Source organism: Dermacentor albipictus, chromosome 6 (assembly GCF_038994185.2).
Source record: "Dermacentor albipictus isolate Rhodes 1998 colony chromosome 6, USDA_Dalb.pri_finalv2, whole genome shotgun sequence".
NCBI classification, from domain to species: Eukaryota; Metazoa; Arthropoda; class Arachnida; order Ixodida; family Ixodidae; genus Dermacentor; species Dermacentor albipictus.
Genome location: NC_091826.1, coordinates 118,001,526 through 118,014,103, shown reverse-complemented (window position 1 = coordinate 118,014,103; position 12,578 = coordinate 118,001,526). Strand labels below are relative to the sequence as shown.

Sequence of the window (12,578 nt, the reverse complement as noted above, 5' to 3'; positions counted from 1 at the left end):
GCCCACGTCGTCTTTCTGTGCTATAACGCAGCGCCATCGCAGAGATGAGAGAAGTAGTGTGTTTGATTTGTCGTATAGTGCGCAAATAACGCTGATCCGATGTAGACGGTGCCCTTGACGAAACTGCGCCGTGACGAAAAATGACCGACGCCGCGAAACGTAAAAAAAAAGACACGTTAGAAACGCTCGTATTGACGTCACATTTCTAAGCGAGGTTCCTGTAAACAAAGTAAATTATTGGCACTGAAAAGAAAATTTGGCACATTTAGGTCTGGGCAACATTGGCGAATTCTACAGCATTAATGAGAGGGTAGCTGTAGTCGTAATCAATCTTAATAAGAGGTATAGATTAAAGGTAGTACAAGCCTATGCTCCGTCATCCAGTCACGATGATGAGGAAGTACATCAGTTTTATGAAGATGTTGCATTAGCGATGAGAAAAGTTTAACTCAGTATATTGTAGTAATGGGTGACTTCAATGCAAAAGTGGAGAAAAAGCAGGCTGGTGAACAAGCAACTGGCAACTACGGCATCGATTCTAGGAACGCTAGAGGAGAGACGCTGGTAGAATTCGCAGAAATGAATAAGCTTCGAATAATGAACATCTTTTTCAGGAAGGGCAGCAACAGAAAATGAACCTGGAAAAGCCCTAACGGGGAAACAAGAAATGAAATCAATTTCATACTTTCTGCCTATCCCAGCATAGTGCAGGATGTAGAAGTGATAGGTAAGGTAAAGTGCAGTGATCATAGATTAGTGAGGGCTGGAATTCACCTCAATTTCAAGGGACAAAGAGTAAAGTTGTAAAGGACAAAGAGTAAACCTGCTCAGCAACACTGGGGACGAGGTATAACAAATAATTGAGGACCTTAACAGTGAGAGTGTAAGAGTGGGGTTGAAGAATAGTATGTACAAGACAAAGATAATGATCAATATCTCGCAAGGGGACAAAAGTTCAGGATCGCCAATCAGCCTCCAGAGTCTGTGAAGAAGTACGTTTACCTAGGTCAATTACTCACAGGGGACCCCGATCATGAGAAAGAAACCCACAGAACAATAAAAATTAGTTGGAGCACATTCGGTAGACATTGTCAGGTATTCACTGGAAGCTTACCATTACCATTAAAAAGAAGGCTGTAGAATCAATGAATTCTACTGATGCTGACATATGGGGCAGAAACTTGGAGACCGGCAAAGAAGCTCGAAAACAAGTTAAGGGCCGCACAAAGAGCAATGGAGCGAAGAATATTAGGCATAACGTGAAGAGACAGGAAGAGAGCGGTGTGGATGAGAGAGGAAACAGGGATAGCCGATATTGTAGTTGTCATTAAGAGAAAGAAAAGAAGCTGGGCAGGTCACGTAATGCGTAGGTTAGATAACTGGTGGACCGTTAGGGTTGCCGAATGGGTGCCAAGAGAAGGGAAGCGCAGTTGAGGGCGGCCGAAGACTAGATGAAGCGATGAAATTAAGAAATTCGCGGGCGCTAGCTGGAATCCGTTGGCGCAGGGCAGGGGTAATTGGAGATCACAAGAAGAGGCGTTCGTCCTGCAGTGTACATAAATTAGGCTGCTGCTGCTGCTGCTGCTGCTGCTGCTGCTGCTGCTGCTGCTGCTGCTGATGATGATGATGGTGATGAAGATGACACACAGAATGTAACGCAAAAGCCTAACAATATACGAACTGCAACAGGTGTGTGGTACTTAATAACACCCGACTTTTACTGCATTTTTAGACGTCCTCTGCCTATTTAAATGAGAAGTCCTACTTAAATAACGAACAGTGAATATATATATATATATATATATATATATATATATATATATATATATATATATATATATATATATATATATATATATATATATATATATGCGGCCACGGCGGCCGCATTTCGATGGGGGCGAAATGCGCAAACACCCGTGTGCTTAGATTTAGGTGCACGTTAAAGAACCCCAGGTGAGTGAGTGAAACAACTTTATTTTGTTCACTATAGACGTAAGTAAGCTCCACGCCACCTGGCTAGGCCCACTCGGGGACCATCACGTGGAACCTGACGGCCGTGTCGCGAGCCCTCTGGACTGCCAGGATTTGAGAGGTCGGATCCTGGGCCCTAATTAACTTCATCATTTCCATCATTTCCCCAGGTGGTCAAAATTTCCGGAGTCCTCCACTACGGCGTGCCTCATAATCAGAAAGTGGTTTTGGCACGTAAAACCCCAAATATAATTATAATAATATATATATATATACATACATACATATACATACATATATATATATATATATATATATATATATATATATATATATATATATATATATATATATGTGTGTGTGTGTGTGTGTGTGTGTGTGTGTGTGTGTGTGTGTGTGTGTGTGTGAAAGTACAATCACAGTGTCCTATATAGCCCCTGTAGTCTGACGAAAGTATGCGTACCCAATGTCCTACGTAACGAAAAATGCCTTCCTACGCACAACCTGACAAATACAACACATAGTGTCGGCACACGGGCATCAGTTGAGCACACCAATCTGTTTACGGACTAGTGAATTATATTTAACGGGTTCTTTGATCTGCGTTATTTTCTTTGCCTGAGCCACTCAGTATTTGTCATCTCCTGTGGGCCCGCGTCCTTGGCCAATCCTCCAGAATGGGCATTTATTTCCCACTGTGACGCAACAGAGTCCCGAAATGTCGCTTGGTGGCCGTCGTACTTTTCTGCGCGTGCACCATCGCCGTTGTTCCCCAAACAAGCATCGCGCGTCGCATTCGTCTCTGTGACATCACTGCGCATGCATTTCACGCTGTGCATCGATATGATTTGGAGATACCATTTCGTCACAGTTTTTGTAACGGTGCAGTGATAAACATAAATATTGCATGGCACTAACGCTGTAACCTTTGTTGTGTATATACAAATATAAACACGGCATGAGATTACACATTATGTAGGTCGGTGAGAATGTCATGTACGTACGATGCAGACATCACGTAGGTTGCAAGTCAAGAAATTTGTACGCATCGCTGCTAGTTGTAAAACATTTAATTAACCACTTCGCTTCACGTAGATTCCAATATCTGCGTTGGATCCTGATATTTCTTTTTCAGCATACAGTACACGGCAGTACAGAATGTTTTTTTTTCTCTACCAGTACGGCTTTCATTTTTGGGGGAAGATTGTTAGCGCCGTCTCCCTTTCGAAACGGCAAAAGTTATCTGCAAGATTGTATGAAGTTCCAATAAACGCTCAGGAGGAAAGTTCATTTTGTCTCCTGAGTGGTTAAGCGAGCCCTAACCGCCGTGGTTGCTCAGTGGCTATGGTGCTAGGCTGCTGAGCACGAGGTCGCGGGATCCAATCCCGGCCAGAGCGGCCGCATTTCGATGAGGGCGAAATGCGTAAACACCCGTGTACTTAGATTTAGGTGCACGTTAAAGAACCCCAGGTGGTCAAAATTTCCGGAGTCCTCCACTACGGCGTGCCTCATAATCGGAAAGTGGTTTTGGCACGTAAAACCCAATAATTTAATTCTTTTTAAGCGAACCCTCTCATGGGAAGTCTAAGGAATGTTCTGAACAGTCATTGACGCTAGGTTTAGCGAAAAACAAAAGCGCCCCTAAGAAGAACCCCACTCTTGAATCCTTCTGAAATCTTTAGCCACAGTAGCGTTTTCCAGTTATTTGGGTTTTCTAAAGAAATACAGCACATTTTCTGCTCATCTCAGGGGGTAATAGCATTAAAATCGTTTAATTGATTCGCCTATATTGCTTCCGTTTCCTCTTACATACTTGTTTCTGTTGGTAAATGTTCAAATATTACTGCATGTTCTGTCAAGTACAGGGACTGAATTGCATTATATTAGAACGCACAGAATGACGGCAAAGAAAGAAAGTACAAGCATTGAATTTTTCGTTGCGGTGGATCTCGACATTCGCGAAGAGTCGCGCGGCTTAGCTGAAATCGAAACTTCATCCTTAGGACAATAGCACCGAAGAAATGCTGTCCAGGACACGATAAATTCGTGTGACATTCAGTCCATTGGCAGCCGTAGACTAATAATTTTGTAAAAGCCTTAAGTGTTTCTTAATTACGCAATATCACATGCGAATGTATGATAAAGTTATGTTCTGGTGAAACAAAGACATGCACGAACAAGTCATAGTGTAGCCATTCAGCGATGCTTGTCATGCATGGATGCTTTTATTCGGTATCTTTTTCTTTCTGACGTGATAAAAATATGGGCCGACACTGTTGATGCAAAAAAAAAAGGAAAAGGTTCAAAATTTCTAGGCTCTTTGGGTAAGTATTTTTATTCGTGCGTAACGTTAGCTGATTAATTGTAGCGTGTACTTGTCTCTTGATTGTTTACATGAGGTCTATGTGCCCAACGATTCACGCAGTCGCCCTCTTTGCAATGACCCCTAACTGGGTGTGGACAATATTGATAAACACCACAAACGACCAAATCACATTCCGCAGAAGCATAAGATTTGCAAATACTTTCGTGACCAATATGAGCCGGAACGCAGGAGCGCGCGTCAGATAGCCTCGAACCCTGCTATGGCCGATATGCGGCGGCCGCCTTCGGAAGCAAAGTGGAAAGGAGGGCGCTGTTCTAATAACTGTTAGCGCTCCCAGCATGCGTCTTTTTATAGAAAGTGCGGAACTTCGTATCGCCAGTGCATATTGATAAAGCTTTTTGACATTGCTGTTACTGATAACTTTGTGCCCCGAAGCATAGCCAATAGCAGCACTGTTTTGAAGCGTAGATAATCGAGAGCTACTTCCCCGGGAAATCTGTCCATCTGTCTGGTACACGTGACACGATGCGCTCCATAAGTTATGCATCACGTCCTACGGGAGTATATGTGAAGTTACCTTACGCTAAACGCGGGAACGGGCGATGAATAGCTGCGCTGTAAAAAAAATAAAAATAAAGGAGAAACGAAACGAAGAAACGCATGACAAAAATGACTCGAATAAGAATTAAATTATGGGGTCTTACGTGCCAAAAGTGACTCGATGTAAGTCACTGCGCACGCAATCGTTTTATCGGCTATCGGCGGCCAGTGAAATGCCACAAGCTGCAGTTTCCGACAAACGCAGGCGCGGTGAGTGCCAACAGTTAGCGCAATTCCCATCTGTTTTCGACAGCCCCATCCGCGTATCTGCCTAACTCGTTTTCAAGGCTATTTGCCACGCGTTCACGAGTTCCCGCTCCATACTACTCACGATAGTACGTTAGGCACAGACAGTTTACAGCTTACAGGCGTTGCCCACATTTTTGCGATTGCCTTGATGTCCTTAGAATTGTAAAAGAAATGCTCTTTTCCTTAGCCTCAACTAATGTCATGGTGTCATAAATCAATGACTCTGCTTTCTCCAGTTGAATATCACTTCGGGGCTGGACGACCGAAAATGGGTGAGTGCTAACTCCCTTCACTTATTATACAGGCAGCTGAGCAGCAAACTTTTCACCCAAGTGGGATAGTGAGAGGTCGATATGACTCCCTGTGGTTTTTATCAGCTTTCTTTTCTGGTCTTGTTTTCCTGCACAGGCTGATTAGTTTGTTAGGTGCAGAAGAAACCACATCAGTGTTACCTCAGTGGGCAATTTTCTTTAGGTTGTGCGACAACCGGTGGATATAAGGTATCACTGTTGTTTGTTTTTTCTCTCTGTTACTATTTCCTTCCGCACGTTCAGAAGTCCCTGATTGCTGGACTTGCCTAAGTGTTCCCTCTGCAACTGATGCCAGAACATGTTTGGGATAACCTGGTTCATGTAGCCGCATGACCTGTTGTGTGACTGCTTCGTTAGTGCAATGACTGCATGATTTAGTAAGTGCGTTAGTAAGGCACGTTTTCGCAATTCCTCTTTTTACCAGTTTAGAATGGGCTGAATAATATGAAAACAACGGTGTATTTGTCCTGGGACTGTAACACCAGCAAGTTAGATCATCACCGAAGGTAAATTTAACATCAAGAAACTTGTTTTTTTTTGTTCTATGGGCACTTCGAACGTAACCTCCAGTGGACAAAGGCACTCGCGTATAATATTACTAACAGCTGAACACTCTGTGTCAAAGTTATAACTTGCTGGTGTTACAGTCCCAGGACAAATAAACCGCTGTTGTCATTTATTTGTTTATTTCAAAATACTGCAGGCAGCAATGCTGCCCTAGCAGCAGAGGTTTACATCAAGTGCAATGACAAAGATTTCACAAAAGAATCTACATTTGCACAATCAACAACAGACGCTGGCAGACAATTCTACTCTTAAATTGTGAGCGAAAAAAAAAGACTTCTGAAACATCTTCGTCCTCGCAAAGTACGGGCGTATAACATTCGAGTGATTAATTCTAGAAGACATGTGTTGTGCGCGGGAAAGATAAGTTTCGCGCGGCAGACCGATTTTGTTTTGATAGATCAAATAAAGCATTTTTAGTCTCGCAATCTCTCGGCGGACACGGAGGGGTTTCAGATTCAGTGGCTGCAACATGTCAGTAACAGATGAAGAAGACCGATAGTCAGATACAATAAATCGAGTGGCGAGGCGCTGAATTCGTTCTACTTGTGCGATATCTTTAGCGTAGTAGGGGTGCCATACTGCGGAAGCGTACTCAACGACTGGTCGAACCAAAGTGCGGTATGTCTCGAGTTTAACACTTGACGGCGAGTCTTCTAGTTTCCTGCGCAAAAAGCAAAGTTTATTGAAAGCTGTTGTACAAACGTTGTTCAAATGTTTGTCCCATTTTAAGTTGCTTGTGATAGTTAGTCTTAGTCATCTGACAGGCGTTACTGATTGAATATTTTTATTAGCAATCATATAGCAATCATAGCAGTCATATCATTCGGCCCATTCTAAACTGGTAAAAAGAGGAATTGCAAACATGTGTTTTACTAACGCAATTACTAAATCATACCATCATTGCACTGACGAAGCATTCACACAACAGGCAATGCGGCTACATGAAGCGGGTTATCCCAGACATGTTCTGGCATCAGTTACTGAGGGGACACTTAGGCAAGTGCAGCAACCAGGGACTTCTGAATGTGCGGAAGGAAATAGTAACCGAGAGAAAAAAAGAGCAACAGTGGTACCTTATATCCACCGGTTTTCGCACAACCTAAAGAAAATTGCCCGCCGAGGTAACACTGATGTGGTTTTTTCTGCACTTAACAAACTAATCAGCCTGTGCAGGAAGACAAGAACAGAAAAGAAAGTGGTCCTAGCTGCCAAGTTAAAGAAAGGAAGAAGTTTAGAGATTGTAAGACATCAATTATATATCTTATAGCCTTATCCTGTGGGAAGTATTACGTCGGGCAGTCGGGCGGATGCATTAACCCTTTACTGCACAATTTTTTCTTTTGTCATAAAATTATTCATGTCGTTGCAGGGAACCATAACAATAGTTGTAATAATAAAAAAAATATGTTCAGTGGACTTTTACAGTTTGTATTGGCAGAAAAAGGGTACGTTGCATATTTGCAACAACGTGCACATAAAGAAAATGTTGAGGAAAGCCCGGGTTATTGTGTTTCAAACTGTCACATTTATTTACATGACAATCAGCAAGGGGGAACACATGGTACAATAGAAAGCTATTTCACTTGCTTGCTTGAAAAGGTTGGTTCTATACCTTGAGCAGTAATCAGTAAGTAATGAGAAATGGTGGACTCATTTTGTAGTGTGGTACACAAAAAAGCAATTGCTCTTGTTTGTGGAACAGAGATGCACTCCACATTTAACGCAGTAGCTCATGCAGATTCCTGTGCAGCCAGGAAGCTTGCAGCGCTGCCGCTTCTTGCTGCAAAGAACCCAGTGACCAACCTCAGGAAAGCAATGAAAATAATGAGCACTGAGGCAGATATTCTTGTTGAGAAATAATACATAATCTGACATACATAGCCTGACATCCTGAGTTGGAGTTGATGGTCCCTTTTTTTTCTTCTCCTCAGAGGCTTGTTCTACTGACTCCTTGCTAGGCCTTCCTCGCTTTTTCAGCGCCGTCTTCCCAGCCTTGCAGAGTGATGCAGCCAGGTCCATCCTGAACTCAGCCAACGGAAGTAGCCTTTGAGTGTACTGATCGCGTTTTTTCATGACGTTCCTCTTGTAAAGGAACCAAGCATTTACAGCTGTCAAGTCAAGAATGTGCAGAAAACCAGGAAAATAATATTTTTTCGACCTCTAGTAGGGACAGTAAATGGAGATGAGGGAGTTCAAAAGGCCGACGCCTCCCATGTGCTTATTGTAGATGGTGATCACTGCAGGGCATAGTATCTCACTCTGCTCTTTTTTTTTACGATTATACTTTGATCCACTTGTAGCAGGCTTTGTTCCAACAAATGAAGAGAGCAATGTCACTGCTCGGGTATCTTGCTACCTTGTGCATGACAGCTCAATTCCATCCACAACCGCAACCCTCTCTTCAAAATATCCTCTTCCTTTTTTTCATTTCTTGCTCGCTAGGTAGGCCTGGGCTGTCCAGCAGGCCCGGCCTACCTAGCAGGCCAGGCCACTAGCACAGACATAAGGGTGAAGCCGTAACGATGCGAGACAGCAGAGCGCGCGCGCGCTCACCCCGATAAAAAAATTCGGGCATTCCACCAGGCAACACATTTCACACACGATAAATCCAAACAGACTTACACTCGGGGTCGTCGCCACTCCCGGAAAGTTCGCTGTCTTGGCTATCTGACGGAATTGCTCGGCAATAATAACGTTTAGGATCCATTTCTAGTTCCAGAACAAAAATCAAACCCAGTGAGCACGTTGTTGCAAATACGCAACGTAGTAACTTTCCGTCGCGAGAAATAAACTATTGCGTGAAAATAATGTTTTTTGCCATCTAAACGATTAGGAGGATGTATTGCACAGCTTAACATTTTTTTTCCGCAGGTTATTTCGTTCAGAAAGGCGTTTATAACTGGCAAAACTTACCTGTATAGCTACGTGCTGGCGCGAGCAGCGTCCACCATATTTGTTTGGCAATAGTTGCGCAGAATGAACACAGAGAGCAGAAAATAAAGATGCGTTTTTCAAACTATTGTTGCAGAAATGCAACATCGTGTACAGGAAGAACCAAATGAACTTAGATTTTGTTTTTATGGCCGTTTATCGGTATGTTGCATATATGCAACAAGGTGCAGTAAAGGGTTAATGATAGACTGTGCGAACACAAAAATAAAGTCGACATACTTGTATCAGATGGCTTTGTCTCCCTTCATTGTAAGCAACATAAGTGTTCCCTTCTCTTCGAATCAACAATCATTGCTGTAGAAATAAGTGCGAACTCACTAGTCTTATAATAGAAGCTGAGCAGATTGATGCCCTAGGGGATTGATGTATCAGCAAACGGTCATTGGCTCTCTCTGAAAAAGAGCTGAAAATTTTGCGCATGGCTTAACATATCACTTACAAAAATGTTTCGCTCTGATTGTTTATCTGTTCACGTGGCCTTTGACTCACGTTGGCTGAGTGTATAAGTACGACTTGGTTTTCGATAACAAAGATTGTTGGAAGTTAATGCTGTCTGTGTCCCTGTGTTTCTTTTTTTGTCCCGTCTTTTAATCGAGCTACCGTACACTCCTTGAAGATGCATTACCAACAAGCCCACATTGAAACCCTTGTGAAATAACGAGCTCTTCCCGCCAAATAGACGAAATCACACAATTTACACCTTTAGGGGTGTTTTCTGTTTATAACTCGATTTTACATAGGGTATAAAGATGTAACTTTACAATGATTCGCACCCTTAAGGACCCTTAAGGGTGTAAACAACTTTAAACTCATTTAGTATGGCCATTTAAAGCCGCTGTGATACGCAGGGTTTCCACTCCGTGCACGTCCAAAGACGTACTATTGTTTGGCCTTCGACCTGCTTACTATACAGAGTAGCGGCCAATGATGATGCAAAAAAAGGCAACGGGGAGTTATCGTACGACTACTAGGTAATTGGGGGGTAATCGTCTAAGGAAAGAGGGAGCTCGGTCTAGCTACGTAGTTGTGAAGAAACCACGATACTCTATACTTCTCGTGACAGGGTTGAAGGGAAGAAGAGCCGCTTGTCATTATATGATGACACTGCTAGAATGACATGCAGCAGCGCTACAATACAAATTAGCACGTTTTGAGAGTTATCTTCTCGCAGTACACCACGCGGGCATTTATTTCGTTTAAGGGGACAGTACAGAGAAACACACGATCAATTGAAACTGATAAAGTATGCTTTGAAAAGTCTATTCTCGTTAATATCGTGGTAGTATGATGGTATTCGAAGGGAAAATAAAATGTAAACTTCAGTTATTTTTTAAAATTTGACGCAGAGAACACAGCGCCGGCACGTTGCTGTGGCGTCACAGATTTGAAAGCATTTTTACGTATTTATTTATTTATTTATTTAAAGTACCCTGAAGGTTTTACAGCATTATAGAGGGGAGAAACATTGAAAGAATATCATGTTTTGTTATATCTTTCTCTTCCCAGGTGCCGTCTAACAATTGAAATCCGCGTAGATTCGAGCGAATGCGCTGTTTCATAACTCGTCTCTGATGTTTGTCTCTGTGTCTATCATCCCGAATATTTTTACCTGTTTTCTATATACATTAAATATGACGAACACGTTATCCACGGACGTCTATTGATTTTCTGATTTCTAAGAAGATCAATGACGCTATATTAATCAGTTCAAGCCTAGGCGAATGAACTGTTCAATATTTCTTGCTTCTTGTCTTGCCCAGGGTGGAACCAATCAGGCTAGTCCCTCACGCATCGATGCACCCCGAAATGACACGGAACGACCACGGACCACATGACGAAACAACTGCGCGTGCCGGAGCAAAAAATAAAAAAGCGTGTTTTGCTTCGGCCACTCTTCTTGTGTGAAGTGTCTCCGAGACCCGCCTTTCAAGCTAGAGCAGAATTTTCCCACCTACCGCTACTGCCATAAGTTTGGAAAGGATGAAAAGCCTATACCAACGAGAATAAAAATTAAGCATGCGCAACGCGTATGGTTAAAATACATGAAGCGAAGCTTCAGTTAGGGAAATAATCAAATGCGGTACAACTAAGGGCGACGCGTGCAGTTTTGTCTACTTTCAACCTGTATGCGACATGTAATGTCAAGCAAGGCGGATGTTTATGCCCCAGAAAGCTGACGAATTTAATGCGATGTAATTTGAATATTTAAGCGCTATACCGTTCGCAAGCTATGTCGAAATGCAAACATAGAAGTCGGATGTACCGATACGCCGTGATGTCACCACGACGTAGGCGATCTGTGACGCTTGTCGAGCGAAGACTGCTGACCACAAGTGTACGCGCAGAGAAGTAGGGCACATATCTATAAGCATATGTAAGGCTTCTGTGCCTTCTCTGTCACAGTACACATACCCATTCTGGAAGATTCGTCAGTTAAGGGCACATGCGACATAACCCAACGGCTAAATCAACGAAACTCAAACAAATCAAAGCCGCTGATTATACTGAGCTCTTTCAATAAGAGTTTAAACTAACAGCGCAAACACCTAAGACGGACCACAAAAGGAAGGTACGACACACACTGGCGCTGACTAACAAAGTTGTTAGTCAGCGCCAGTGTGTGTCGTATCTTCCTTTTATGGTACGTCTTAGGTGTTTGCGCTGTTAGTTTACGTTCAGAATTATGTACCGACTAGGCCCAAATGAAGTTTTACTTTCAATAAAAGGCCGCTGTGGTCTAGAGATACGTATGAGCTGACAAGATGATTTCGTTTTATGAAGGTATTGATTTTTGATTACGCAGAACGGAGCTGCGATCACTGGCAATACCTTGTCGGAAGCTTGCAGGACTAGTATAAGCACGCTTGGTGGATTTTGCATAGGCGCACATGTCATATGCGCACATCATAGGTGGCTTGCATAGGTGCACATGAAGACTCGATGGCAACCATAGGTCAGTGGAACATCTCGCATTGAGCGCTCATAGGAAGACTACAAATGAAGCTGTGCAGGTTGATATTGGCTGGACAAGTTTTGAAGTGAGGGAAGCTCGCAGTAAAATTAATTATGAAGAACGACTGAGGAACCTGGAACAAAGTAAATGGGCTGAGAGAGTATTCAGGTGTTTGTAAAAGGATAACATTGATTCACAGTGGAGGAAAAGAGCCCGGAAACTTACCAGCAAGTATGCGGTGTGTCGGGTGAACAACGCAGCAACAGAGAACGTCAAGCGGAAAGTCAGAGAGGCTGAGATAATCTCACGGTTGGCGGCAAAGGAAAAGAAACCTGCCATGAGTAACTACTTAAGAGGAAAAAACGAAATTTGGAAAGAAACAATTTATGATAGCACGAAGGGAAGCTCATTACTTTTCGAAGCCTGATCAGGATGCCTTTTAACACGGACTTATAAAGCGAGATATAAGAAGGAAGAAGCATGTGCTCGCTGCGTTAAGGCTAGGGAAACGATGGAGCATGTTGTATTAGAATGTGAAAATATCTGCCCAGTGGTAGATTTAGGAATCACTGGCCTCCTTGAAGCCATTGGGTTCAGTGAGAGCAAGGAGAAAGTAAACATGTCTGCAATAGAGATTCATCATGAT

General features: G+C 42.9%; 1 pseudogene; it reads right to left on the bottom strand.

Annotated features, from left to right (window-relative positions):
* Positions 1–7,502: 7,502 nt before the first annotated feature.
* Positions 7,503–8,241, bottom strand: LOC135916267 (piggyBac transposable element-derived protein 4-like; annotated as a pseudogene).
* Positions 8,242–12,578: the final 4,337 nt, after the last annotated feature.